General features: G+C 40.8%; 1 protein-coding gene across 13 annotated transcripts in view; it reads right to left on the bottom strand.

The window, feature by feature from the left end:
* The window catches only part of MTSS1 (MTSS I-BAR domain containing 1), a 170,779-nt gene that overhangs the window by 44,982 nt on the left and 111,835 nt on the right, over nt 1-13,962 (bottom strand). Inside the window, exon 1 of one of the 13 annotated variants that reach the window (XM_030553807.1) lies at nt 11,111-11,116. The exons of the other annotated variants lie outside the window; for them this stretch is intronic. The gene's annotated coding sequence lies outside the window, so the exon portion shown is untranslated. Of the gene's footprint in view, nt 1-11,110; nt 11,117-13,962 lie in introns of those variants that run through there. 13 annotated transcript variants of the gene reach the window in all.

A 13,962-nucleotide genomic window follows, 5' to 3' on the forward strand; every position in this document is an offset into this window, starting at 1 on the left:
AAGAATGAAGGTGCTGTAATATAACTGACAAATTGTGCAAAAACAATGACTGAAGAAAGCTTGCAGACATGAAGCTTTACAGTTGAGGCAGATCAATCTTCTCTCGTTAGTACTGCAGTTCATACAAAAGTTGTTACTGCACATATAGCTGGGTACCAAAAAGCAGAAAAATCAGACCCCTCATCTCCCACAGTGAAAAATTATGTCTGCTACTGACAGCATCTTTCTTGTCCCACATGCTCAGTATGGTCTTATTCTTCATTCCCCCTAACAGGGAACTACCAGGCCATTAAAAAACAAGCAAAAAACAGAACATCTTGTCCTAATGGAGGCAGAACTCCTACTGGAGATTTCAAGGAAGGTCTCCTAAGCAATGAGTGCTAAAACTTTCTCCATTGTCATTAGTGGAGTAACTTACCATTCAAGCACAGTGAAATGCTGCACTATGCAAGAACTGGGGAAACTTGAACAGGAACACAAGTATTCTAGGGTTTTTACAGGTTAATATTTATGCTTCCCTAACCCCACACCATGAGAAAAAGGAAGAGCCATTTAAGAACAGAAAATGGGGAACGTGTTTTGTAAAACGAGGAATAAGGGTCAGCTAAAATAAAGAAAGGCACTAATAAAAACTGCCAGGTAAGTACTATTATAACCCAAGTAGCAGTAACCAACCAACATAAATATGCACATTCAACACACAAGGCTATATGCGCATGACAAAATTGCATGAAACAAGGTCTACATATTATTTCTGTTTATTAATAACAATAAAGCACATTTGCAGATTTTCAAAGTATTTACTATTAATTGCAACAAGCTCTTTCAGAGGTGTGAAAAAACTGGGTTTTTCCAGAAAACAACACTAGTTTTTGGATGGAAGGACTGTTTGCTTGTTTTTTAAACAATAGCCCCCTCCCCCCATCTTTTGAAATTATTTTTTTTAATACCATAAACATCAGGTGTAAATTTCAAGCTATGAATGAAAATTATCCTAAAAAGTTTAGAAAACAGGGAAGTGATGAGGAGATCCAAGTTTTTGTATGCCTGTTAGGAAACAAAGTCTAGAACTGTTATAGAAGCCAAGAAGGGAAGAAGAATGGGTAGAGTCAATGGTGACAAGGAGAAGCCAGACCAGCTCATGAAAGTAAATGTCAGTGAATATTAAAGAGAAGAGACTGGGAGAAGTTGTCAATGGTGAGCATGAGGCTTAGTTTGTTAAAATCTTGCTGTGAGGGGATAGGGCATCTGATAATACGATTGTGACGCAGTGGACCTGGCTCTGAGGGTCCCTGCTGGAGGCCTCGCAGCCCTGCCAAACCCCAACCCAGAAAAGGGCAGTGGAGAGGGTCCTCCAAACTGCCTAGAGTGGCTGTATGGGACACAATCAATCAGAAAGGGGCTTCAGGGAGCAGCCAATCAGGACCCAGCTGGCTAGTATAAGAAATGTTGCAGGGCCAGAGTGAGATCAGTTCCTTGCTATAGCTGGAGGAGAGTGGACCATGTGCTTGGCTAGCTGAGGGAGCTACAGCACCTAGGACAGAGCAGTGCTGGCAGAGGTGGCGAGGAACATGAAGGAGCCAGGCTGGCTGTTGGGACTCAACCAGGACAAGGCCCTTAGGTAAGGGTGAAGAATGTTCTGGGGCCATGGGCAAGTGGCCCAGGGAACCGTAGCACTGACCGTTTATTTAAAAGGTTGTGGCGGGTGGCTGCTATCTATAGGGTCCCTGGACTGGGACCCAGAGAAGAGGGCGGGGCCGGGTCAGCCCCACCAGCCACTGGGAAAATGGCCTGGACTTTGATACACCCCAGAAGAGGAACTGAACTCTTTTAGTGGCCCAGATGAAAGGCTGAGGCCAAAAAGGCTCAGAGGGGGCAAAAACGTTGCCTCCAGGGAGGGAGCTCTGGGGCACTGCTCCATACCGGAGGGGGGACAATTTGAGAGAAGCCAGAAGGGACTGAAAGGCAGTTTGAACCAGGGTACTACAACAGGCCCTGCTGGACTGATTGAGGAGTGAGCCCAGAGATAGGGCTGCAGATAAAGGTACCTGAGATGATCCCCCTGTTGGACTTATATCCAGGATGGGGTTTGATTGAACTCACATACAGACTGTGTGTGACCTGGCCGGAGGGCTGGATCGCTGAAGACTTACCACAGAGCAGAGAGAAAGTGCAGGCGCACACACTGCCAAGGGGGCACTCGTGAAAGGTGAGTGCACCCCATTACAATGATGCTGTATAATGTCAGTTAGCTTAATCTTATTTTTCTCTGTTCACAGAGTTGAATTCACCAAGCAATTGCTCACTAAGTGGTAAATGTGAAATTTGCTGATCAGTACCGCAAAATGAGTGGTTAATGTTTAAGTCATTTCCAAACAGCACACGAATGTATCTGACTCAGCTCGTCTAAAACCAAAGGAAGTGTTAGGAAACAAGTGACTGTCAAAAGTTGCTAAGTAACAAAAGAGAAAGGATTCATGCTCATATAATAAAGCACACTGAATTGGTTTCTTCAGAACCTTCAAGATCAAATGTGCTACTGAATGAAAATGTACGCATAAATGGAAGCGCAGAGGGACACCGAGTCTGATGATCCCAGAAATGAGACATTTGCAGTGGCACAGTCAGTATCAAAATATAGCTGCAAAGATTATTTAAGTCCCAGATCCAGACCTTCCAGCAGCTCATCATCTTCATTCCAGGGTAACAATGCTATGGGACCATTAAAAAAAACCCAACAGTTGCATATAGCAACTTGCCATAAACAATTACAGTGCTGTTTGATGCAGACCATGGTGATCTTCGTTGTATTCCTCAAAGCCTTCTCATTTGCAGGCTGCTGCCATCTCAACACAGCAGGCAGCTAATAGATACACAGTCAATCAGTCCATAGAGGGGTGCAGGTGGCAAGCATGTACTGAAAAAGTTGTTCTGTATGAGCAGGCTTCTGCTGCAGCAAAAAACAAAACAAACCTGGGGTTCATTCAAAGCATACTGCGACAACAAAGTCACTGCATTTCAAATTCCCATTTAAAAGCTAATGTTGAAGTATAATTAAGTGTATGAGACTGAACTGCTGGAAGAGACAATTGGATTTTTAATCTTGACACGCTTTTGATCAGAAAAGCCAGAAAACCACCTAAATATGTCTGTAAATACCTATCCAAGTGAGAAGGCACACTGTGTTTATAGGTTTCAGAGTGGTAGCCGTGTTAGTCTGTATCAGCAAAAAGAACAAGTAGTACTTGTGGCACCTTAGAAACTAACACCTTTATTTGGACATAAGTTTTCGTGGGCTAAAACCCACTTCATCAGATGCATGGAGTAGAAAATACAATATATACACAGAGAACATGAAAAGACGGGGGTTGCCATACCAAATCTAACGAGACTAATCAATTAAGGTGGGCTATTATCAACAGGAGAAAAAAAACTTTTGTAGTGATAATCAGGATGGCCCATTTCAAACAGTTTTCAAGAAGGTGTGAGTAACAGCAGGGGAGGAAATTAGCATGGGGAAATAGTTTTTACTTTGTGTAGTGACCCATCCACTTCGTCTTTATTCAAGCCTAATTTAATTCCAGTTCTGCAGTTTCTCATTGGAGTCTGTTTTTGACATTTTGTTGTTGAAGAATGCGACTTTTAGGTCTGTAATCAAGTGGCCAGGGAGGTTGAAGTGTTCTCCAACTGGTTTTTGAATGTTACAGTTCTTCACATCTGATTTGTGTCCATTTATTCTTCTGTGTAGAGACTGTCCAGTTTGGCCAAGGTACATGGCAGAGGGGCATTGCTGGCATATATCACATTGGTAGATGTGCAGGTGAACGAGCCCCTGATGGTGTGGCTGATGTGATTAGGTCCTACGATCGTGTCCCTTAAATAGATACGTGCACAGAGTTGGCAATGGGCTTTGCTGCAAGGATAGGTTCCTGGGTTAGTGTTTTTGTTGTGTGATTGCTGGTGAGTATTTGCTTCAGGTTGGGGGGCTGTCTGTAAGCGAGGACTGGCTTGTCTCCCAAGATCTGTGAGAGTGAGGGATCGTCCTTCAGGATAGGTTGTAGATCCTTGATGATGCGCTGGAGAGGTTTTAGTCGGGGGCTGAAGGTGACGGCTAGTGGCGTTCAGTTACTTCCTTTGTTGGGCCTGTCTTGTAGTACGTGACTTCTGGGTACTCTTCTGGCTCTGTCACTCTGTTTCTTCACTTCACCAGGTAGGTATTGTAGTTTTAAAAACCTCAGCCGTGCAGAACACAATGCCATCCACAGTCTCAGGAACTCTGACATCATAATAAAAAAGGCTGACAAAGGAGGTACTGTCGTCATCATAAATAGGTCGGAATATGAACAAGCGGCTGCTAGGCAGTTCTCTAACACCACATTCTACAGGCCATTACCCTCTGATCCCATTGAGGGTTACCAAAAGAAACTACACCATCTGCTCAAGATGCTTAAAGATACTGGGATCGGCTAGTGGGACACTGCCCACATAGACTAGCACCAGGCAGAAGAAGGTCTCTTCAAGTCATAGGATCTTAGTAGAGCTGTTCCAAAATTTTTGAATCTTCAGAATTGCTGAAACTTGCTGTTGGTTTTGTTTTTAAATTAGCATTAATTTTTAGCTTCCTCCAGAGGGTCATCACAGATGGGAAGGCAGTCCCATACTTTGGTTCAGCATTACAGTAACTTAGTGTCTTGCCCATAGAATGAGATGTTAACGAACCATTGAGTTTGTTACAGAATTATGAAAGTTCATGTGGCAATAAGTACTTCAGCCACTAACTAAATCCACCAGGAAAACCCTCAGCATTATACATGGGAGTTTAGCCTCACAAAAACATGGATGGAATGTGGGAGAAAGTTTGTGTATTAAATATGCAGTACAATTGGTGCCGTCTAGTGCTTAAGAGCACAAAGCAGGATTTTAAAATCCATAGGGGAAAGTAATTTCATATTTAAAATAAAAGTTTTAATGCAAGTATGCATAGACCCTGAAAAGTGAAGTCTACCTACAGTCAAGCACAGGCAGCTGCAGTGAAAGCTTTCCAGCACTAACTCATACACTTTCCCCAACCATGACCCAGAGAGACCCACCTCTAAAAAGTGAGATGATAGTCTAATCTCTGTGCCTGTTCACTTCTTACCCACCGAGACTCTCTATGAGTAGCCAATTGCAAAGGGAAAACAAGTTCACTGAAGAACAGAATGCTGTCAGTTTCCCAGAAGCAAACAGAGCACCGGCGTTCAGCTGTTACCAAACCCAACTGGAGAGAGCCAGACAAAAGGCTTTGCACGCAATACCAGCCACTCCCATGCATTCCTGTAGCTTAGAAATCGTTGAACCAATATAAAGTCCATTTTCTTTAAAAGCTGACATTTTGCCTAAAGTTCCAGCACGCTTCTATGACACTTACAATCCCCTGAAGAGAAGAGATTATAACGGCATATTTGGCAGTCTCCTAGTAAAAGAATGGTAAGGTGTTGGAAGACCTGAGTTCCACTCCCTGCTCTATGACTCCTTGGGCAAGTTCCCTAACTACCATGTCTCAGTTTCTCCACCTATAAAATGTGGGTAAAATATATGTACCATATAGGGCGCATTACAATGATTCATTAACATCCCTAAAATTCTCTGACACTGTCTAAAGCAATATTCTACAAGTGGAGAATGGCATTACTGCTATACAACGGAACCTTTCATCGGTATTAAAAAAAAAACTGTCAAATTTGATCAAATTAAAAAAAGGGGTAAAAAAATAAATAAAAGATTCTGTGTTCTCCAAAATAAAATGCATTATTCACTACACACACGCGTCTCCCAACCAAGCCTAAGAAGACCAAAAACCTCTTCATTATAAACTAATTAAATGAAATGCTGTGTAATACTGCTACAAGGAGGCCACTGTAAAGGCTTAAATGGTTCTATTTCCGTGCTCATTCGTTATTCAACACCACAGAGGAATAAAAAGGAGTAGGGGAGGGAGGGGGGAGAGACAGACTAAACTGCTTTATTAGAATCATTCTGTTCTACTTAATGATCACGTATCAATGAAATTATTATTTGATGAAACGTGCAGCTGTATAACTACAAGGCCTTCTATATAGTCAAAGCAGGTGGCTACAATCAGCCTCTTATCTCTTCTAGCCTTTAATTTCATTGTTGAGCAGGGTACAGAAGGTTAGCATGACAACTGTCTTTCAGGAAGTGACTTTAAGACTCCACTTAAGTGATTCCTTTTTATCTTCAAGGGCGAAGCCCAATTATGTCAGACACCCTTCTCCTTCCAAAAGGGAAGGGAGACCATGAAAGGGGGACATAACATTTTACAGTTTCAAAGTTATCAAGATGCTTCCATCTCAGAACATAGATTAAAGAAGCAGCTGACTATAGGCTTGATTATTAAACACATTAAATCCAAGGCTGTGACAAGCTGAAAAGCAGTAGGACTTCTCAGTTTATCACTCAATCCTTATTTAAACTCAAGCTGTTAAAATAATAAGTAGTTTCCTTTATGGGTTACAAGCCATAGGCCCTGATCCCACAAGCTGTTCATGTGGGGGGGGACACTTGTGCCCACATGCAGTCCCATGAAAGTAAAGGATGGATTGATGGATTGATCAATGCCTCAGAGACTTGCCCTTTTGGGATTTCTTAGGCTATATGGAGCCTAGCATGGCTGCAACCCTGTTTGCATGCAAACCAAACACTGTTACACTATTACAAACTTGTTTAAAACCATGCTATAAACTACCTTTTGGTGGAGGAAGGAGCATTATTTAGGTTAGCACAGGTCTCCCCCCCTCCACCCCCTGAAAAGAATTGTTGGCAAAACAACTGAGTGTTGAGAAATTTCTAGCTGAACTGCACTTGGCAAACATTTCTAAATACTGTTTGCTCAAGGTGATTAAAAAAAAGAAGCAATTTTCTGAAGTATTTAATTTTTAAAGTTTTCATTAACTTTTTTTTAAACAATTAGACCGCTTTGAAACAAGTGTGATTTTGCAATTGTTACACAGTCTAAACTCCCTCTTAACTATTTTCATTTAAATCAGAAAAAAACCCACAATTATGACAAGCCAAAGTCATGCACTGCATAGCTATGCAATTGTCAACACAGGATAGATGGAGTGTAATATTCAGTACTACATAGCCTATTTGAAAAAGTACTGGATAATGTATTTAAATGGGCTTGGATATGCACATGACTGAAAATTTGCCCAGGCTATGCGATTCTGTTCCCAGCTTGGCTGAGAAAGAAGTATGCTAAATAGCTATTTTCTCTGTAACTAAGGATGCCAAAGTCTTTGCAGATACAAATCAGAGGAAAACTGCCTCAGAGATGCAGATTCTTGTTGACGGAGCAGCTGTATCTGTGCTATTTGTGTCAATGGGTACTAAAGCTTTGTTTACAATAGAAAGGATCTAGCTATACATGTATAGTTATACAAGCAAACCCCCTAGTGGCAATGCAGCTTATACTAGCAAAAGGATTTCTTTTGACAGTATAGCTTATATCAGTTCCTCTGAATAAAATAATCTATACTGACATAAGTGCTTGCACCATATGGCTTTTGCCAACAAAGTTATGTCAGTCAGGGGTGTGATATTTCATACTCCTTACCAATGTATCTGTGCTGTCAAAACTTTTAAGATGTGGACCAGACCTGGTAATTAATTAATGTAAATGATGGAGCTCAGTAAGGGCTGGTCTACATTACGGGGGGAAATCGATCTAAGATACGCAACTTCAGCTACGTGAATAACTTAAGTGAATAACGTAGCTGAAGTCGAAGTATCTCAGATCGAATTACCTACCGTCCTCACGGTGCGGGATCGATGTCCGCGGCTCCCCATGTTGACTCCGCTACTGCCATTCGGGTTGGTGGAGTTCTGGGATCGATAGGAGCTCGTTCGGGGATCGATATATCGCGTCTAGATGAGACGCAATATATCGATCCCCGAGAAATCGATTGCTACCCGAGTGAAGTCGTAGCCTAAGATACAGAGGCACAGACTATTCCTGAAGAGCCACAAAACTCTGCCCTCTGAGGACCTCCAAACGAGGTTTGGGAATTTAAAAACAAACCCCACAAAAACAAAATAAAGCCCCTCAATCTGAGAAAACACGTAAAAGGTTTCAGTCCAAATTCATGAGTTAATATCTGTATTCAAAATGTTCCGTTTGGAATAGAATGTTTGGTTAAGTCTTTTACGTCCATATACAGTGGGTGCACTTCGTCCAATACTTGGCTGAGTTTAGGAAATGGGAAAAGCATGCAAATACACCAGTGTTCACTGGCTTAGGCCAGAATGCACCAGGATTCTCTGTGACATCCTATATGTATTAAGGGTTAGATGAAACGGATGGCATATGCAGGACAGCACTGCTACTGGAATTCTGTCTGATATTCATATGGAAGGATGAGTTGGAACCAAAGTCTAACAGGCGCAAAAGGCAGAACAAAGAATTTGTCACTAATGGCAGCAGATACAACTGAGAGAACACACAGTGAGCAGTTCTGCAGAGTATGGCAGTGCTACTTTTATACAGTCACTTTTTCAAGCAGAACAACTCTAGAGCATTTTCCTTGGCGGAGTACAAGGGAGGATGGTGGGGTAACAAAAGGAGGAAATTCACTAAATGCTATATTAAAGTTAACATAATATACTTTCCATGAAATTTCATAGGTCTTCATTCAACATACAGGAATACAGTACAAATGTTTAAATTAAAATGGCAACACCAACCAAGAAGAACAATTAAATGCACAATTAAGCAGAACAACCCAACAGGGTCCAATAAAGCATGTAGAGGAATGCTATGCTCCATTTCCAGGTATTCCATGATGTGCTTCATTTCTCACTCGTGAATGTCTTTCCTTTTGCATGAGTGTTAACATTCTTTCACTGTGTTTAGTGTGGTATGACTGTCAGAAAAAGTTTTCATTGCACTCCTAAATGCACACACTCCAAAGGCAGCTGCTGTGCATTCTGCAAAGTCAATTTTAAAAATCTGATCTCAACTGTATTTTGAAATACCTGTGAACTCTAGCTCCCAGGAATAATTCATTGCTGAAATTAGTTTTAACATGGATTGGTACAAAGAACGGAGCTTTAAAATTAACTGTCTTTTTCCACCACTTCTCTAGACAGCAATTTCTTAGGCAAAATTTGGAGACTTTCTGAACTCCTTTAACCAAAAGACAACTAACACGAGTATTAAGTTTAAGTTGGACAACTGTGTCACTAAAATGGTTATCTAGATTCCATAAAACCTGCTAAGCTATTTTATCCAGTACTATGTTCAAAGACCCATGCTGTGCTGTTCAGCAGGTCAGTATCCAAACATTTGGTCTGGCACTAATATTTTGCATTACTGCAACTACTTTCATCTCTAGCTTTCCTACATTTGTTACATACGGTAGTTATGCTTTTCAACAAATGGAGGGAGACCAGCACCACACAGCCTAATACCAGCTGGCTGTTTAAACCCAACAGGCACAGGAATTTAGTACACAACACTTGACATCAATGGAAAAAAGCAATACTCCACCTGTTATGAAAAACATAATGAGGACAATAATCTGAACACCCAGAAGTCAAGTGTTTTTGCTCTTCTAGCCACATAACTGCACTAAATGCTACAAACTCTGAAATAAACTAAATCTAATTACAAAATTTGTCAATTTTGAATTTAAAAATGGTACTGTAGCATCTTTTCCCCCTCTGCATATACGCACCAGTAGAGGAATATGCTTTTTACATTAATAAGCTTGCATACCCATTAACAGATTAATTTAGAGGTGGGAAATCTGATGAGGCCAGCTCTTGTTCTCCAGATAAATTCTTTGCAGGCTTGAGTTAACAGCTCAGCTGGCAAATATACTGTTTACCCCAAAATTCTTTACAACAATCTAAACTGGCATGCTGAATTTAAAGCACCTCTGTTCAAAGCATGGAGCATAAAAGTGGGAATAGCCTCCTGAGATTTTCTTACTTTGCAAGTAAAACCTGCAAATCTTATAAAAAACATCCTTCATTTAAAAAAGCTATGCGTTGTTGTAGTACATGGCAATTCTGGAGCCAAACAAGATATTTAGGGTGTTCATTTACATGCAAATACCAAGCACAGCAGATGCTCATGTCCCACTGCGGCAGAGCCATCAGTGAAGGCAGGCAAAAGGGAAGTAAAATGCATGGACAAGATGGGAAATTCCAATGCAGGATTTAGGACCATCCCACAAAATGCAGCAAAATGTCTTTTTGATTCCTTCTTTCAGAAGATCCCCACAACTATGATGGAAACTTAAGAGCTCAGATTGTTAGACTGCACACAAATAACTTTGCTGTTCAGTTGCTACTATGATGTACACAAATTAAGCACAAACAAGTTTAAGATTTTGGATAAGAAAGCTTAAAGACACTTTGTCATTTCCTCACTGAAACTAATTGTAAAAAGCTCCAAGAAACCACCCTTAGAGGTAACAGTTTTTTCCCTACCCATGGACACCAAGACAAGAAAGAAAGCGCGCTGAGGAAAAAAAAAAGATTAATACTTAGCATGCCCTGCAATTCAAGACTTGAAAAGAAAGACAAATTCCTCTGCACCTTATAAAGGACAGTGCCATCACCCCATCTATTTTACAACTTTTAGCAGTTTGTAATCAATCAAGCTCCTCTGGCTCTACAGAAGGGTTCTGTCCGCACACAATGCTGCGGCTGCTTTCTTAGTAACGATGGCAGCTAGCAACATTCCTTTCTCTGCCAGCATATGCGGCTGGCACACGGCTGTCTTCTGGTAACTCATTTGGCCCACTTCTTCTGCTGTGCACATGGAACTACCTCTCCGCTCCCTTCACAAAGAGCGCTTGTGTAACTGGCTTGGCTGGTTGTCCTTACTCCCAGCATTTTGTGGAACATCTCAGAGTGCACTGCCCACTGCTGCTGTGTGCATGACTTCTAGTTGCTCAATTCCCATCTCAGGCATTAGCTGCCTAAATTTATTGAGAATGATCTGAAAGACGACATGGTAAAGCAGCCTGGTAGGTGTGGACAGAAACACAGTGGACATTTGTTTGTACTGGGGAAAATGTTTTTATGTCAACAACTCAACCACGTATGTTAAATGGATCAAATACCAGTGTCACAACCTAGTTACAGAGATTCTCTGGTGTACTTAAGAGGCTAAGCTCTTGAATAACACCAACATATCTGGACACAGATATTTTCTCCGAATTTCCTAAAGCACATCAGAATGCATTTTGCCCTGCTTTTCAAGGTTAAGTTGACTTATGCCTAATGATACTGAGATCAGCATCTAGTCATCTTTTGGTATTGGGGTAAGTTCATGCAAACCTCACATCTTCTCAACCCTCATTGCCACTCCTTTGTTCAACTTTGTTCATCAGCCTTTGTTTAGGAAGGATGGCTGGTTTATAAAATTGTCAGTTAAAGATGACAGGAAATGTCAGAGCAGGCAAAGGGGCTTTTGACCTAGGCTCTAAGTGCTCTGGTGCACATAATGCCAGCACCTAAACTGCAGGTTTCCAGGGAACTACTTGGAAAGATTCGTCCGCTAATAAGAATTTATTAACTATTCCCAGAGGAAGCACTTTGATTTAGTGCCATGTTCCCACTTTAGTAGTGATGCTCTTGTATTAATAGACTTCCCTTCCCTCTCACCATTCTCTCGCTCTCTCAACCATGAAGCAGGACTCAGTTCATTTCATCCAGCTGTTCCTCTGAAGACAGTCAACATGAGAACCAGGCTACTCTCAAAGAGCATGACCCAATTACAGACCATTTTGTAAGTCTAACATTTGTAATGCTCTAATGGGGTAGTAGGGAACAGTAACTCCTCCTGCAATGTCTTTTAGAGTGCATTTGTAATTTCCTGACTTTGTGGGGGACATGCCCTCTAATGGATGGACCACAGAAAGGTTAAGAGATCTACTACTACCATGATCTCAAGTGGTGAAGACCTGTGTTTTGGAAGCTGAAGGACCTGGGTTCTAGTCTCAGATCCCCAGATCAAAGTATGATTTATTTAAACCTGTGTTTGTATGTAGCACATGAATGAGTTACAAATTATGGCCATGGGTGGGACAGAGGAGCCCCAGATGGAAGGTGCGGTTTTGAAGATCAGGAAGAACAGTCCATAGGACAAGAATGCAGCATCTCTGAAAGGGTGTGAGATGGAGGGAGACAAACCATAGCTACTGTGTATGCAGTTACTTTCTCTCTACACTGTATGACTGCTGGTAATGCTTTAAGGCAGGGTAATTATTTTTTGATAAGGAACAAATTTCTTGGTCAAGGTATAGTCAAGGTCCAGACTTCAGAGAAAATAATAATGATGATAATAAATAAAAACATTTTGTAGTCTGTTCATTTTGTGGTCTGTTCAAATAAAAACATTTTGCTTCTGGTGATCCAAATTTGGCCTACAGTCCGCTTACTGACTAGCCTTTCTTTAAGGGAACCATGCATCCCAATTAACACTATGCCCAAAATACCTGCATTATGGACACATCAATAAATGCGTCTTATACATGACAGTAAATGTCAATGAAAAACAATATAAGAGATCAAATGAAACTTCGCACAAAAAAATCAAAGCTCTACTAAGATCAGGGATCAAAGTTATTTTAGATCACATAAATTCAACTATAGGGAGTGTGTTTGTTTTGCTTCTTTCTGTGTGGTCTGTCTCACACAGTTTTCCTACTAGATCTTAGGTTTTGGTTGATTTTTTTAAATAGGAAATTATGAATATGAATGGAAAAATATTAGTTTCTTTATACCTCAATTTCTCCAACTGTAAAATGGGAATAATGGAACTTAACCATCTTTATGAAGTGCTTTGCTTTCTAAGCATGAATATTGCCACAAGTGCTAAAATGAATTCAGCATGTTTAACATTCAAAAGCTCTTTCCCTTGCTTCAGCAAAATTTGTATCAGTTATCCATTAACTACAGGGCTGTTCTGCTGTAATTGCAGAGTTGTATCAATGATTTTCATCAAGTTTTGATACTTGTGAGCCTTAAGTAGCATCCAGTTACTGAATATTAGTATAAATATTTTATAATATTTAGTACCAGAAATGAGATATTGCATTATATAAGGGAATGGAAGGGTCTGAAAGTGTGGTGAACCATAGAAATATATGCTATAATCAAAATATTCAAGTTCATAGATTCATAGACTCTAGGACTGGAAGGGACCTCGAGAGGTCATCGAGTCCAGTCCCCTGCCCTCATGGCAAGACCAAATACTGTCTAGACCATCCCTGATAGACATTTATCTAACCTACTCTTAAATATCTCCAGAGATGGAGATTCCACAATCTCCCTAGGCAATTTATTCAAGAGTTTAACTACCCTGACAGTTAGGAACTTTTTCCTAATGTCCAACCTAAATCTCCCTTGCTTGGTTGTGCTCTGGTATGTATTACATCTTAGCAGTCTTAAGATACATCCAATGGAATAGAAGTTTCACTGCTTTACTTCCTTCCACCCCACAAACCTCTTCACCACAATCAGTTTCCATCTGAAGCATCAATATACAACAGCCAATCTCACCTTCTGCAGCACGCAATGCTGTTTATATGGAAAAACAGATATCACTACTTGCAAGGGAGCAAAACAGTAGACAACAGAACTGTGATCAAACCTGTACTTCCCTCCTGTAAATAAAGGATCATTAGCTACTGCGTTAAAATACTGTAGCTAGGTCCCAGTTCTTCTGGTTAATTGTCTTAAACAGTATGTGTATATTTCTGAATACAGAGAGGGATGAGGCTCAAAATCTCTCACTGCATATGCATTTTCAGCTTTGTACATAGTATTAGAGAGGAGGGGGGCTGAGATCAAGTGAGTATCATGCAGGAAATGCCTTTAAAACATCAAAAACCTTCGAAAGCGTATACATTGCAAGATCTCTTCCCACTCTACAGAACTAAAGCC

Source organism: Gopherus evgoodei, chromosome 2 (genome assembly GCF_007399415.2).
Source record: "Gopherus evgoodei ecotype Sinaloan lineage chromosome 2, rGopEvg1_v1.p, whole genome shotgun sequence".
NCBI classification, from domain to species: Eukaryota; Metazoa; Chordata; order Testudines; family Testudinidae; genus Gopherus; species Gopherus evgoodei.